Source organism: Alligator mississippiensis, chromosome 2 (genome assembly GCF_030867095.1).
Source record: "Alligator mississippiensis isolate rAllMis1 chromosome 2, rAllMis1, whole genome shotgun sequence".
Taxonomy (NCBI): domain Eukaryota; kingdom Metazoa; phylum Chordata; order Crocodylia; family Alligatoridae; genus Alligator; species Alligator mississippiensis.
The window spans coordinates 72246175-72260092 of NC_081825.1; positions in this window are offsets into that span (position 1 = coordinate 72246175).

Consider the following 13918-nt stretch of genomic DNA (forward strand, 5'->3'; position numbering starts at 1 on the left):
CATTGCAGCCCTGCCTGCCCACGCCCAGCGGGGAGGTGGCGCAGCCTGCCCTGGCCCTGGCCCTGGCCCCCGTGGCAGCGGCGGTGCAGCCCGGCCTGCCTCTGCCCCCACGGCAGCCCTGTTTCAAAAAAAAGTCTGCCCATAGCCCGCAACCCCGTATAGCCCATACCCATCCATTTTTTTTGTAAAATCACGTATACCCTGTGGGATATATGCGCGAAAATACAGTAATCACGTGTATAAGTGCTCCTAAGCTAGTCAGGGTTGTATCCTCTTGCATCTGTAAACCAATAATGGCGGATATGATAGGATAAACCACACTAGATATACCCTGTTCATATTCTCTCCCTCTAAAGCATCACTAGTCCACTATCAGAGACAGGATACTAGGCAAATGGACCACTGGTCTAACCCAGCATGGCACTTCTTATGTATTAGTCCCATGAGAGGCTTGGAGGACAAATTCCAAAACATTGTATTTGACTTGGTGCTGTTCATTGTATGTACAGTGCATTAGCTGGAATATTCAAGGTACACAGGAAAAGCATTTTGTAAAAACTAAGGGAGTCAATTCTAAAAATAAGTTTGGAAAGTAGGGGCGTTTGTACATGCAACAAATTGACCTTTAAAGCGGCTCTAATGCCCTTTTGCAGCATTTTAATGATGTTGCTGATTACATGCTCGGCAGCGTATTGCGCTTTAATGGCTTTGCTGATTGCACACTCAGTGGTGTATTGCACTTTAAATGACTTTGTTATGTAACAAGATAAAATACCTCCGAGTTGTTTTAGTTTGCTACCTAACGAAGTGCAACAGTGCACAGGGCACTGGAAGCCAATGTCCTTGGGGCTTGGCAGGCTTCCAGTGCCCTGTGCACCACCCCTACTGCCTTCTCCCACCACCAGCACACCCAGCCACCTTCCTGCCACCTTACCTCTCTGCCCCAAGGGCAAACCAGCCGTTTCTGGGTAGTTTCAGGCGGCAGGGACAGTGCAGGGGTGCTGGAGCTTACCTGCCTCTTTGGTGAGGGTGGGGAGCTGCTGCCAGGTTGTGTGCCCCCCTGAGCTGTGGCGGACCTCGGTGCTTTCCTTCGTGGCAGTGGGAGCCCCCCAGGTGACATCCGCCTGCTGGCACCCAGCCCGGGGGGTGCCACAGCGGTCGAGGGAAACACTGGGCCACACGCAGCTTGGGCTGCAGCCCATGCAGGCAGGCTCCACTGAGGGGGAAAAAAAAGTGGTGAGGAGCCTGATCTTTTTTTTTTCCCCTCCCTACAGCCTGCCTGCTTGCCTAAGCTGTGTGGAGCCCAGTGCTTCCCTTCATGGCTGGGGGGGAGGGGGGGCAGTGCTTCCCCCTGTAGCTGCACACTCCCTGGGACCACCTGAGGGGCGCTGCAGCAGCAGAGGGAAGCACCAGGCCCTGCGCAGCTCAAGGACTGGTTGGCTCACTGGCAGCTTGCCCCCCTTCCCCCACCTTCCCCCACCCTCCTCTGCCACCGGAGAGGCAGGTAAGGGTCGGGCCCCCACCCTTGTTTATACACCATGGGGTTTAGTTCAGTTTAATACTCCCTAAATTGGAGTGGTGGAAACAGTGGGTTTTTAAAAACCCACCATTTCAATTTGGGGAGAACTGAACTGAATTAAACCCCCATGGCATGTACAAGCACCCTAATAGTCTTACTTTACAACTAAGGAAATTGGTAGGGGTGTGCGAAATGGGCCATATTTGATTCAGATTCAGATTCGGCCCAAATCGGGGACAGTGATTTGATTCATTGATTCGGATCACTGCGCTCAATTCAGTTCAGCCAAATCCAAATCTGAAGATTCAGTGCTGTTTCAGAGAATCAGTGATTCAGCCATAGACACAGCTTTACATGTTTTTTCTACATACCTTGAGGTACCAGGTGCGGCTTGTGAATGCTGCCATGCTGGGGTGGATGGAGCGTCCCACAAGAGTGCAAGGGGACCCCCATGTGCTCAGCGGCAAACTTGGAACCAAAAGTACTTCTAGTCCACTTCTGGGTCCAGCAGGGAGTGTGCAGGGGGCACCCCACCCCAGCTCAGCGATTGGCCATGGGGGGGATCCCAGGTGTTCCCCCAGACCTGACAGGCACCAGTTGCTGAGCTGGGGGGGGGGTTGCAGGGGGCCCCCGTGCACTCGCTGGAGGACCCGGAAGTGGACCTGAAGCCCCCTGCTCTCCTGTGGGACACTCCATCTGCCCCAGCATCACAGCATTCACAAGCCGCCTGGTACCGTAAGGTATGTAGAAAAAACATTTAAAGCTGTGTCTATGTCAGAATCACCGAATCTTTCCAATTCAATTTGGAGAGATTAAAGCGTCTCCTGTTTTGATTTGGATTCAGAGATTCGGCCACCAAGTTGGGCTGAATCTCTGCCAAATCGAATCGGGGACCAAAGCTTCGCACAATTATAAAACATGGTCTAAATAAACCCAGAGAATGTCATTAGAATATATGAGCTCTAAGTGACTTGTCTAAGCATCTGTCAAATTGGGATGCTGTTACATAAAATCTGAATAAATGTTAAATTTAGTGTGGATATTTATTATAATAAGGATCATATATTTTAACTGAGAAGTCTTGTGCTTGTGTCTTTCAAAATCTTTTTGGGCATGTTTTTCGTTCTCCAATCCCATTATTCTCCCACCCCCATCAAGCAATGGCTTTATTTAGTTCTTCATGTTTAACTATGCACTTCAACCCCTTTTAGGCTTTCTCCATTTGCACCCATTTCAAACTTTCAGTGCAAAAACCAAACATTTCACTAACATGTGACTTCATAGAAACCTTCCTGCCAACCAGCCTGACTGCCTAATAACCTGCCTATTCTGACTCCCCAGTAACCCTGAAAATATTGTTGAACAAGTGAGTTCTGTAGTGTGTGCTGAAGGTAACCAAGTGGAGGCTCTGGGGAAGAGAGATGGAAAACAGGTTCTAGGGCAAAGGACTCCTCTGCTAATACCTCCTGACTGAATAATTGTGTCGTATAAGGTGTAGGTCAAATGGTTTAGGATAGGAATTCAAGCAGTGTTGGCTGGAGGTGGAGAGGTATTCGGGTAAATGAGACAAACCCATTTTGGGTATTTAATCTGCACTAAATCCTGTTCTCATTTACTTTTTTTATGCCAAGATCCTGTCCTGGTGTATGCACTGTGACACCAAAACTGGAGAAACCTGCAGTGCCTCATTTTCAAAGTCTTTAGAGAAGGGAAGAGGGTTTTTATAATGTTTGGTTTTACAGTACCAAAATCTTTATACAAATAGCTTTGATAACTGGTTGAGCAATAATGTTAATTTATTGTTTATTTATTAAAATCTGACTAGTATACAAAATGTACCTCATAGTTCAAGAAATGCTGTGGCCACATAAGATTACTTTTGTCTACAAAATAGCCACTTAAGCATCGCCACTACAGGAGAGGGTAAAAAAATCCTATTTTAGAAGCTTCTCTAATAAAGTGCTCAAGCTCTCATCCTTTAACAGAAGAACAGAGAAAGCAGCTCCTGAAATGAATCTTGCAGAGGTTCTTAGGTGAGATGGCATGGTCAAAAAAAATTGCACTATAAGTTTTAGACTCTTTCCTTTAAAGCAGGTTGAGGTGGTGTCTTAAAGGACATTAAACAAGGTGCGGAGCCCCCACCTGATCACTGGTAAACAGCAAATTAAGTCTCTACTTAATCTGTCACAGGTGCATAGGGCAGGTTTATGAGGCAAGGCTGCATAGTGAAAACTCAAATGAAACAGAAGGAATACAGAAAACCTGGATAAAACAGTGAAGCAAGCAACTAGAGGCCTCTGAAATGGTACAATGTTATACCTAGAAAATGGGGAGGTTTCCTTTCTCCTTTTCTGATATAATGCATAATTAGTATAAGGCTTGAGAATGAAATGTGGTTGAAGATCACAGCGGGTGAGTTCTTTTTGTATGCTGATGTTCTTGTGTGAACTGATGGAAAGAAACAAGATTCTATACAATTAATGTTTGAGCAGAATACATTTGCAGTGAAGATGGCCTAAACATTTTATTTTACAGACCTACTTTGGTGTGGTTTTAGGTTTTCTGTCTCTTGAAAAGCCAGGTGTAATGATTGCTTTACATTAACAAAGGCTATCTGCAAGCTGAGAATGAAAACAGGACTTCTTCTCTGTATCTTGCATTCTAAGTCTGTTTCAAGATCCTACATTCTGAGCTCCTGAAAAGTGAGTTTCAGAAAAGCATGAGAGAAGCTCTCATGGTCATATTTATCTTACATGTGGCTTAATTTTTAAGTTTCCTTTTTTTTGAAAGCTGACCAATTTACTCCTACCCCAAGCTTTGAGGAAACGGAGAAGAGGGGAAGTAAAACATCTTAAATTGTCGCTTCAGTGCAGTTTTATTCAAAGAAACAACATCCTCTTGGCATTTGCAGTTATGTTGATAAATTGTGGTGAAGGCTTTAATGAAGCGTGTGGTTAATCCGAATATGTAATGATGCAATGTTTGAATTTTTTTTTTCTGTGGTAGGAGCTTAATCATACTAGCTTGGTTCCTAATGTTACTCATCTGCAGGAAAAGGGGAATTATGCTGTCCAGAAATGTTTAGAAGATGTCACTGTTCCAGTTAATAGGGCTATATTATGAACTGGTTGCCTTTAGAGGACATATACCAGAAGGAAGAAGTCTTGAGTAGTTTTGTGCCTCTGAGGCATACTAGATAATTGTGGCATAATGGGACTATATCTGAGAGGAGTGTTGCTGCCTGTCATTAGTAATAAGTAACAATAAGGGCACCATCTTTCTGTGAACTGTTCAGCAGAAGGGTAGCACTAAGGAAAATATCAGAGTAATTGAATTGAACTAACTTGTTTGGGCATGTCCTTGATGGATTTATTTATTTATTTATTTATTTTTAAGAAGTGAAGAACAGAGTTTGAGCAAGGGAGCCACTAAGGATTTCTTAGTCAGAGAAGGATTTAAGTAGAAATGTTACCCTTAGTTCAGTCAGTGTGTTCTGGTTATCTGCAACCCCGCCCCCATGACACTGAAATGATAAGGTAAGCTGCCTACAGTATATGTTTTTGTGTACAGCATGCCCCCACATGTAGTATGCACCTTACTTAGAAAGAGCAGCCTGAAGGAAAAAAAAAGTATTTTCTGGTAACTGAGTAGCAGTAACTAGAGAGCTGAGACCTGCTCCCAAAACTGCTGCCAGCCCCATGTGTTGGATGGGGCCTGTAAGTCAACCTGGCCCATCAGGCCTGTAGCCATATGCCAAGTCTGAATCTGCGCTGGGGCTGCCTGGTGGGGCCTGTTCCAGCATGCTGGCTTTGCTGGGGCCATGTACCAGGTCTGGCCCTTCACACTAGCTCTGGAGCCATGTACCAGGTCCAGGACCATGGCTGTGGGCCATCCCCATGTTCCATCCTGGTCCAGGGTACAGTTGGGGAAGGAGGCTCCCTATGGAAATTTGGTTGAGTCAGGGAGTGGAGGCAGTGTTAATTGCTGTGGCTCCCAGAGCCAACAGCAACTCATGCTACCACCACTTGCCCCCCTCAATCTGAAGACCAGTGGGAAGCCCTTTTTCTTGCATAAAACTCTCACCCCAGTTTTCCTCAGCTGGCTTTGAGGGAAACAGGTACAAGCCATGTGCTAGGACATAAGCTATATGCTCCTTTCTAGTTACTTATTAGTGTATTTTACTCCATTCTGATATTTTTAAGCTTGTTTGGAGCAAACGGTGGTAAACAGAACAAATGATGTGCCTCAGCAGCAGAATACGTGTAACAAAAAAGTGAAGTCACTGAATATTCTGTCCTGGGATTTCTCACACAATGTTTTCAACTTTTTGCTCATTGTATTAAGCTAATGTGTAGTCTATCCCTTTGTGCAAGGGTTCAAAAGGTCTCTACACATGAAGGGAAATTAAATAGAATACTTCCAGTCTACCACTTCAATGACATATTGCAATTTATTTCACAAAAGAAGACTTGGACACACAATTTAGCTGTTCATATAACTCGGGTAGCTCTGCTGTCAGCTTGTATGAAAGGCTCTTTATGTCATACATTTTTATGTACGTGTGGCTTGTTTTTTGTTTTCCCCTTTACTTTTAAATCAGCTGCCACTGCTAATAGGAATATTGTTGGGTAAAGTACTGAAGAAAACGACAATAATAATTGTGCATTATAAGTAATAATGTATTTAATAATAGCATAACATTAAATTAATAATGAAACCCTTTGTATGGTGTTTTATGGAACAGCTTTCATATTTCTTTCCTGGAAATGTTATAAAATGTCACTAAGAAATTTCATAACCAGAATTCAGGGTTAGTCTTAAAAAAAAAAAAAAAAGAAAAAAAAAAAAAGAGTGACCTTATGAGCTGTTATGTTTGGATATATCAGGATATATTTATACTACATGATCAGCTCTTTGCCAATAATATGAATGACAGTATGAGGAAGAAGAAATGTTTCTACTATCAATTCTGAAAACTTAGATTTACAGCTTTGCACCTTGTGGCTTTAAATAATATAATACCTTGTATTATCATTTGGGAAATCTGTCTCTGTACAGTTTATGAAAATCCTGTATCATGAATATTCCCAGTATACATGGAATCCATTTGTTATCAGCATTGCCTTGTGTATCTGCCAGACTACAGAAAATGATTGATCATTAAAACTTTATGGTTACCTATTCAGGTGGAAATACCTTGAAGTTATGGATTGGCTGATGCTAAAACTAGCTGCTGGGGAGGAGGGAAGGCTGAGAGTGAAGAATAGGAAATTCCCAGAAGTAGAGGAGAGTCAGCTGTGGTAGTTGGACATACAGGGTAAAAACATGTGGAATTCTACCAGGACAAAGCTTTTTATTCTAAAATCCTACGGACCTACAGGCACATTTTCCATATTCTGGTACCTGTGAAGTATCCAGGATTCTTTTCCCTGGGACAGTCAGAGCTAATTCACGTTAATTGTCATTCAAGCTGCATGTGTAAGAACCAACTCAAATGCAGCATCTGTTTTTATCCATACACTTACAAATCACAATGGCAAGTCTTGGGCAGAAGAGAAGGGGTTGTACTTAATAAACAGGAGGGCTCTGCTCAATAGCAGGACCAGCCAGAATCAAAGAAATCTGGCTCCAGGTGAAGAGAGAAACTCCAGGATTCAGAGAGAGAGCTCTGCTGGGATGGGGGAATCCTCTGTTCTGAAATACAGAGAGGGGTAGTTTTTGTTTTATCTAGATCTGTATTTTCTGAGTAAGTGTAATTGTGTCTAAAAAAACCTACAAAGTCTATGCAATTGTCCCTATCCAGATCCCTAAAGGGTTAAACTGCAGAGTCAGAGCAGCTCTGTGAGTGCAAATGCAAGATCAAGAGAGGGTTTAGCTTAAATTATTGGGAAATCTGAGCTCTTAAGGCAGTTGGGACACAGTGCCTTACTATGAAGGGAGGGAAGAAAGAAACACTACTGCAGAAGTACGTATGCCTTCAAATGGTGCTTGCAGCCCACAGACCCCGGGAAGCTTAAACCAGTTTGTTTGCAATGTGTTGCTGCATCCAATACAGGAGCCTGATCAGTGTCAAACAGGAGCAGTTTTATTAGGACTTTGTCCTTTCTGGACTTTTATCCTGCAGAATCATAGAAAAGTAGGGGTGGAAAGGACCTTGAGAGGTCATCTAGCCCAGCCCAGCCCCCTGCTCAAGAGCTGATGCCTTGATATTGCTGATAACCATTGAGCTAATACCTTGGTATCATTCATTTTGCTCTCTAATTTTACATAAGGTATACTGGAATATGTCTGCTCTTGACTCCTAAAACAATATGGGTACTTTTGTGTTTTGATTATAAAAACATAATAGGAACTTCTATTAGGGTTACCATATTTCCCAGTCCAAAAAAGAGGACACCTCTCACATGAAGGAGTGGGGAATATGACCAGGGGGTGGGGGGCAGTGACATGCTGGTGTTGCCCTGTGGGGTCAGGCCAACTCTCAGGATCTCAATATTGCTCTGTTAGACAGGAGGGTGTGACACAATTGCACATATACAAACACACAAATCAATTAGGTGTATACACATGTGCACACACACACATCCAAACTAGCCTAGGCACATGCATACCTATCACCAATTCAAGCACATACACTATACACCCCAAAAGTTAGACAAAAATCAATTGCCCATACCTGCACACATGCACAGATCAATAATTCGTATATCATGCACACAATGACATATATACACACGCACACACTCACCAGTTCACACACATACAACCCACCTACACATACACACAGGTAAGTACCTAACTTGGATGGTACAGTATGTATGTGTGCTTGGGGTCCCTGGGATACTTGGGGAGAAGGTTAAGGTGAGAGAGAGAGTTAAAGTGTAGGGAGTGAAAGTTGCCAGAACCAGGATTAGAACTGGTGGACTAGAGAGAAGCTGGCAGAGGAACTGAGGCTTGGGTTTACTTAAGATCAAGTGGTCCCAGGGTTACTCGAGGTCACTGGTGCAAGGTGGGGGTGGAGGTGGTGGGAAAAAAAGCCTGGTGGCAAGGAGAAGACAGCCAGGAAAGAGAGAGAGACAGAAACATGGGAGCTTGGGGCTGGAAACTGAGGCAGACAGCTGAGATATTGGCGGGGGAGTGGGGGGGCAGATAAGTGGTGGCAAGGAGGAGACAGCCAGGAAAGAAACTGAGGCAAAAACCTGGGAGCTCAGGGGAAAATGCAGTGGGGATAAGACAGTGGCAAAGAAACATGGAGGTTGCAGGCTGAGGAGCTCAGGACAGGTGTTGGAGGTGGTGGTGAGCCAGAAGCAGGAGAGGGAGAAATGAGGAGTTAAGAGAGGGGAGGAGTAGAGATTGGAGCAGGGCTAGACTGTAGTAAAGCAAACCCAACTCAGGGGTCCAAATAAGTTTTTTTTTAAACAGACAACACACTACACAGCCCCATGAAGTTGCTGGTTCACACATGCGCGTGCACACACACACAAGCACTCACAATGGCAGCAGGAGAAAAAGACTCGGTGGAAGGGCTGGAGTCCAGGTAGGGAAGAGAAACGGAGTCCAAGTCCTTGGTTGAAGAGGGGATGGGGGTGATAGCTACCCATCCAGGCTGGAAAAGGGTCTTTGTCCAGTAGGTGTTGTCCAGAGGGGGGTTGCTGGCAGGGCCTCTGGGTGGATAGGTGGTGTGGCATGGTGCTGGTCCAGATGGAGAGGGTGTCCCACTGGGTCTGTCTTCACTGCCCCTTTTTATGGGGCAGACTACCTCTGATCTCCTATGGGGAGGGCCTGTCCAGACAAGGTCAGTCCTGTTCCAGACGGCTCCAGGTGTTCATACTGAACATGTGCAGCCTGGCACAATGGTGGGTTGCCTCATCTTTTGTTTCTTGAATGCTGAGGGTAGTTCCAAGGGCTGGGTCGTTGGTCCAGGTATTGGTGTTGATAGTTCGGTCATTCAGAGGGAGCTATTTTTAGACCTACTGCCATTGTATCTCAAGCACCCTCATTCATCCCCATACATTCAGGAACCAAGTTAACATAGGAGGGGTAGTACAAGTCATAGGTTACACAACCGGGCATGGGGATAAGATGGAGGCTTGTCAAGTTTCCATCTTGTAATGTCATGACTTATGCTAACTTACATATATAGGCCTAAAACAGTAATCGCACAATATAAAAGCAGTGAAAAAAAAATCAATACAAACATAATAATTATCACTTATAAAATGGTGGATACCTGTATCAAAATAGCAGGGCACTTATTTGCAGAAGGGAGAGAAATAAAACTTACTACCTAAAATAAAATGTTAAAGCTTATCATACATCTTAGCTTACTTACACTTATCTATGGGAAATAGGGAGAGAAAAAGTCAGAAATGGTTGGGGAAGGGGAGGGAATGCATTAAAAAAAAAAAAAAGACTGCTGGTTTTGCTACACTGGTGCCCTGGCCCTGCCCATTCTGTTGCCCCTCACTGCCAAGCCACAGCCCCTGCCAGCCCTGCTGCTGCCCCCCACTCCTGACCCACTGACCCCAGCCCTGCTAGTGCCCCTTACCCCTGAACTGCAGTACACTGCCCTCCTGGGTCATGATGGTGCCCCTCACTCCCAATCCACAGCCCCCTGATGCTTCCAGTGACCTGCACTTAACCCAAGCTACAGACTCCCCAGCCCTGCCAGTGCCCTTTATTCCTAACCCCCAGCTACCTGCCCTGCCAGCCCTGCTGGAGGGCCCCCAGCTGTTTCTGTCCTGACCAGGCTGCAGCGGAGTGACTCCAATTCATGCAGGCAGTGATGGAGTCCCCAGGGTGGACTGGATGGAAGAGATGTGGAGGCTTGTGGCAGCCCCTGCCCTGGGATGGGGCTGCCATGCCATGCCAACAGCCTGGCCATGGCCCCCTTCCCTCTTCCCCCAGGCAGTATCTCCTGGCCACCCCACACCTGCGAGCACTGGCCCCTATGCTGTCAGCCCAGTCATGGAGTTTCCTGCTGCTCTTAAAGGCCCTCCTGCCCCTTTTCCCAGCTGGAAGGGCAGGCAACCCAACCACCTTATTTAGTCTGTTAGTCTCTCTCTCCTTCTCTTGGTTTCTCCCTCTCCTCTTTTATTTTCTTTTTTTAAACTTCTTTTAAAGCTATGGCATAACTGGGTAGATGCAAACTGAGTTTGTTTTACCTTGGTGTAGAAGAAACAGGCCTATTCAGATGAGTAGGGGATCCAGGTTTACCACATTTTTCTGTGATGAATAGAAAAAACCCTTTAAAGGAGAAAACCTGGGAAATAGTGGGTTTCCCCTTGCAGGTTGGCAGAGTGCCAGTCTGCCAGGGGCTGAGGAAGCAGGAGGAGGGCGATCAGGGGGTGCCATGTGCATGTGCACATGCACATGTCTGACAGGCAGCCTGGAGAGCATCTCCTGCAGGTACCTCAGGTGTGGGGGAGGAGGGAGAGGCCCCCATAGGGAGGGAGGGAGTTCAGCAGGGCTGGGGCTAGGGCAGTGCATGGGGCTTGGGGCCCAGGCCTGGAATATATGGTGCAGGGCCTGGGCAGGGAGTAGGATGGGGCCATGGGCAGCTCATCCTAGGGGTGGGGGCGGGACTGGCTCCCTGCTGCTGCACACAATCCCGGAGGTGCATGGGGAGGCATGTGCTCCCCAGATTTTTGTGTGGGGAAGGGGCTAGTGTGGGATGCCCACTGTGGGCTCAGGCTCCCTGCCCTTCTGCCCTTCCCCCAGGGACTTTGCAGCCCAGCGGGCGGGACCTGGCACAGCAGGGCGGAATGGGACAGAGAAGCTCAGTGCCACCTTTGGGAGCTCTGCACTGCCATGGTGAGGCACCCCCTGCCTACCTGCCTGGCAGCAACAGGGGTGGCGGCACAGGGTTGTGCCCCTTGCTGCTGCCAGGTGGGCAAGGGGTGCCTCACCATGGTGGTGCAGGGCTTGCAGCAGTGGCAACAAGCATCCCCACCTGGCTCTGCTCTGCCCAGCCATGCCAGGTCTGATCCACTGAGCCACACAGGCTCCAGGGGGAGTGCAGCAGGGTTTGAAGTCCGAGCCCACAGCAGCCAGCCCGCATTTCCTCCCCTCCATGCCCTCCGATGGGCTCCGCTGAGGCCGTGCTTGCCAAGGGGGAGGGGAGCCAGGCTCCATACTCCACTCAGCCACAGCAGCCACCACCTCCCACAGGCGGCAGCCAGGGCTTGAGCACCGCTGCAGGGGGAGGGGTGCTGTGGACCCAGGTACCTGGCCCTGTAGCCCTGGCAGCTGGGGGCCCCTCTGGCAGGGCTTGAGGGGTGGGCCTTTGGCTGGGGAGTGAGGGGCACCAGCAGGGCCAGGGGGCTGTGGGTCAGGAATGAGGAGCAATGGCATGGACAGGGCTGCTCAGTGCCACAAAGTCATGTGAGGGGGGATCTGGACCCACGTCCTGGTGAGTGAGGGGGGCAGGAGGAGCGCTGACTTTTCCATGATAAAAAAAACAACCCCCAAATCTAACACCAAAATATAGATATTTAGAATTTATTTTAATATAGTGATTGAGGCACTGGTAGGCTTCCAAACTGCTTTAAAATTTGAAATGTATCAATAAAATATTATGTTCAACTGATACCTGTATCTATGTATAGTGGCGTTTCATTTTAATCATGGACAAATGCAAATTTGGGAGGTTTCAATTGGAGAATCTGCAAACTCTGATAAAAATTTCAATTTTTAAACAGAAAACCAGGATCCCTGCAAGTGAGCAAGATTTCATCAGCCACATGAATGGGTGTTAGAACGGGACAGTCATGCAGGACTTGAATTCATTTTTTTGAATTCATCTTGTTTTACAAATACTTTCACATTCATTTATTTCCTTGGTTATTTCTTTCGGTCCCTCAGTTTATAAATAGGTGACAGGAATGTTAACGCACCTCCCCCAGCCCCGTTGTCTTAACGGGCTCCAGAGAAACAGTTCTACGTGTGAGGCATGCTTGTATGTGTATACTGCAGATACTTCTCTTATTTATTTCTTTTCCTTGTCATCTGTGGCTCTACTGTCTAGGAATACCGGCAGTTTGGCTGCTCAGATGTGAGCAGGAACCATTGCAAAAGCATGTCATCCTCTACGGGTTGTCTGTTCTGATTTAGAAAAAGATCTGTTGAAGGCTGCAGCAGGGGAGGCGGGCTGTGGAGAGGAGCTCAGGAGCCCAGCAACTGAAAAGGAAACCTCCAAGAGGCAGGAACTGTGTTTAGGGAAGCAGATTGATCTTGATGTCTGGGAATGAGAGTGGACTGGCAGCCAAAGCTTTTTTTTTTTCCCCTTCCTGAAAAAATATCAGCAGTGTAGGAACATGGCCCGGGACCCGGGGCAAAGTGGAAGTGGCAGCTTCTGATTTGCAATTGTGAATGTGTGGCTGCCAGCAGCAGCAACCATTTTTACTTCCCCTTTCCCTCCTAAGTTAGCTGTTTTGGGGCTCGAGGCTGCATGCTGGCAGTAGCACAACATGGGTGTGCTTTTGAGATTTGTTGCATGAAAAGAGTTATATAAAATGGACAGATTTCAGAGTTATAAGATACTGTACAGTCTGAACCATGGTAGGGGACACACACTTCCAGTTCATCAGTACAGTTCTCATGTCAGGGTTTCCTCATGCTCTGAGATTGTAGTACTGAAGTCAGGTTAGATGCAGATATTTTTAGGCACACAGTAGTTATCAAATGGAAACTGGTCATGGGCAGATCCAGAGTGGGGTACAGCAGTGCAGAACTCCAGGTTTAAACTCCAGCTGCTGCTCCCATCACGTAGACTGTTTAATTCCCTGAATCAGACAAGAATCCCTCCACTTGTGTCTGCTCCGTGGCATGTCTTTTCCCTGGTCCACCACTGCCACTGTCCCTGGCTGGCCTGGATGCAGGGATGATCCAGAGCCATTCCTATGTCACTGCAGCTGGGCTGTCTGGGGAGACAGGCTCAGCCAAGGGGGCAATAGCAGGTGGGTTTCCCCTCCCTTCCCAATTCTCCCCATATGTTCCCTGCCAGCCTGGAAACAGGCTCAGGGTGGAGGTACCTGCTTGCTGCCACCACCCCAGCTGCTACCATCTCCAGCTGAGTTGGGCTCCCTCTACAGCCTATCTGGAGCAGAGCAGGAAAAGCTCTGGTGTTCCCACCACCTCTGGGGCAGCAGTAGTAGGCAGGGAAGGGTGTGTGCCACTGAACATAGAGGGGAAGGTAGGGGATGCTGATTGGGAGGGGGGAGGGGGAGATAAAGGCCTGTCTCACATGTGGGGTGGGTCCTGGGAGCAGAGATACAGCTACCACTGCAGCATCTGTTGCAGGCTCCACATCCCCCTTTACAAAATCCTAGATCCACCCATGAATATGGTCATAGTTAAAGGTGTGAAACAAGTTGTCTGGGAAGTATTTGAAAAAACCTG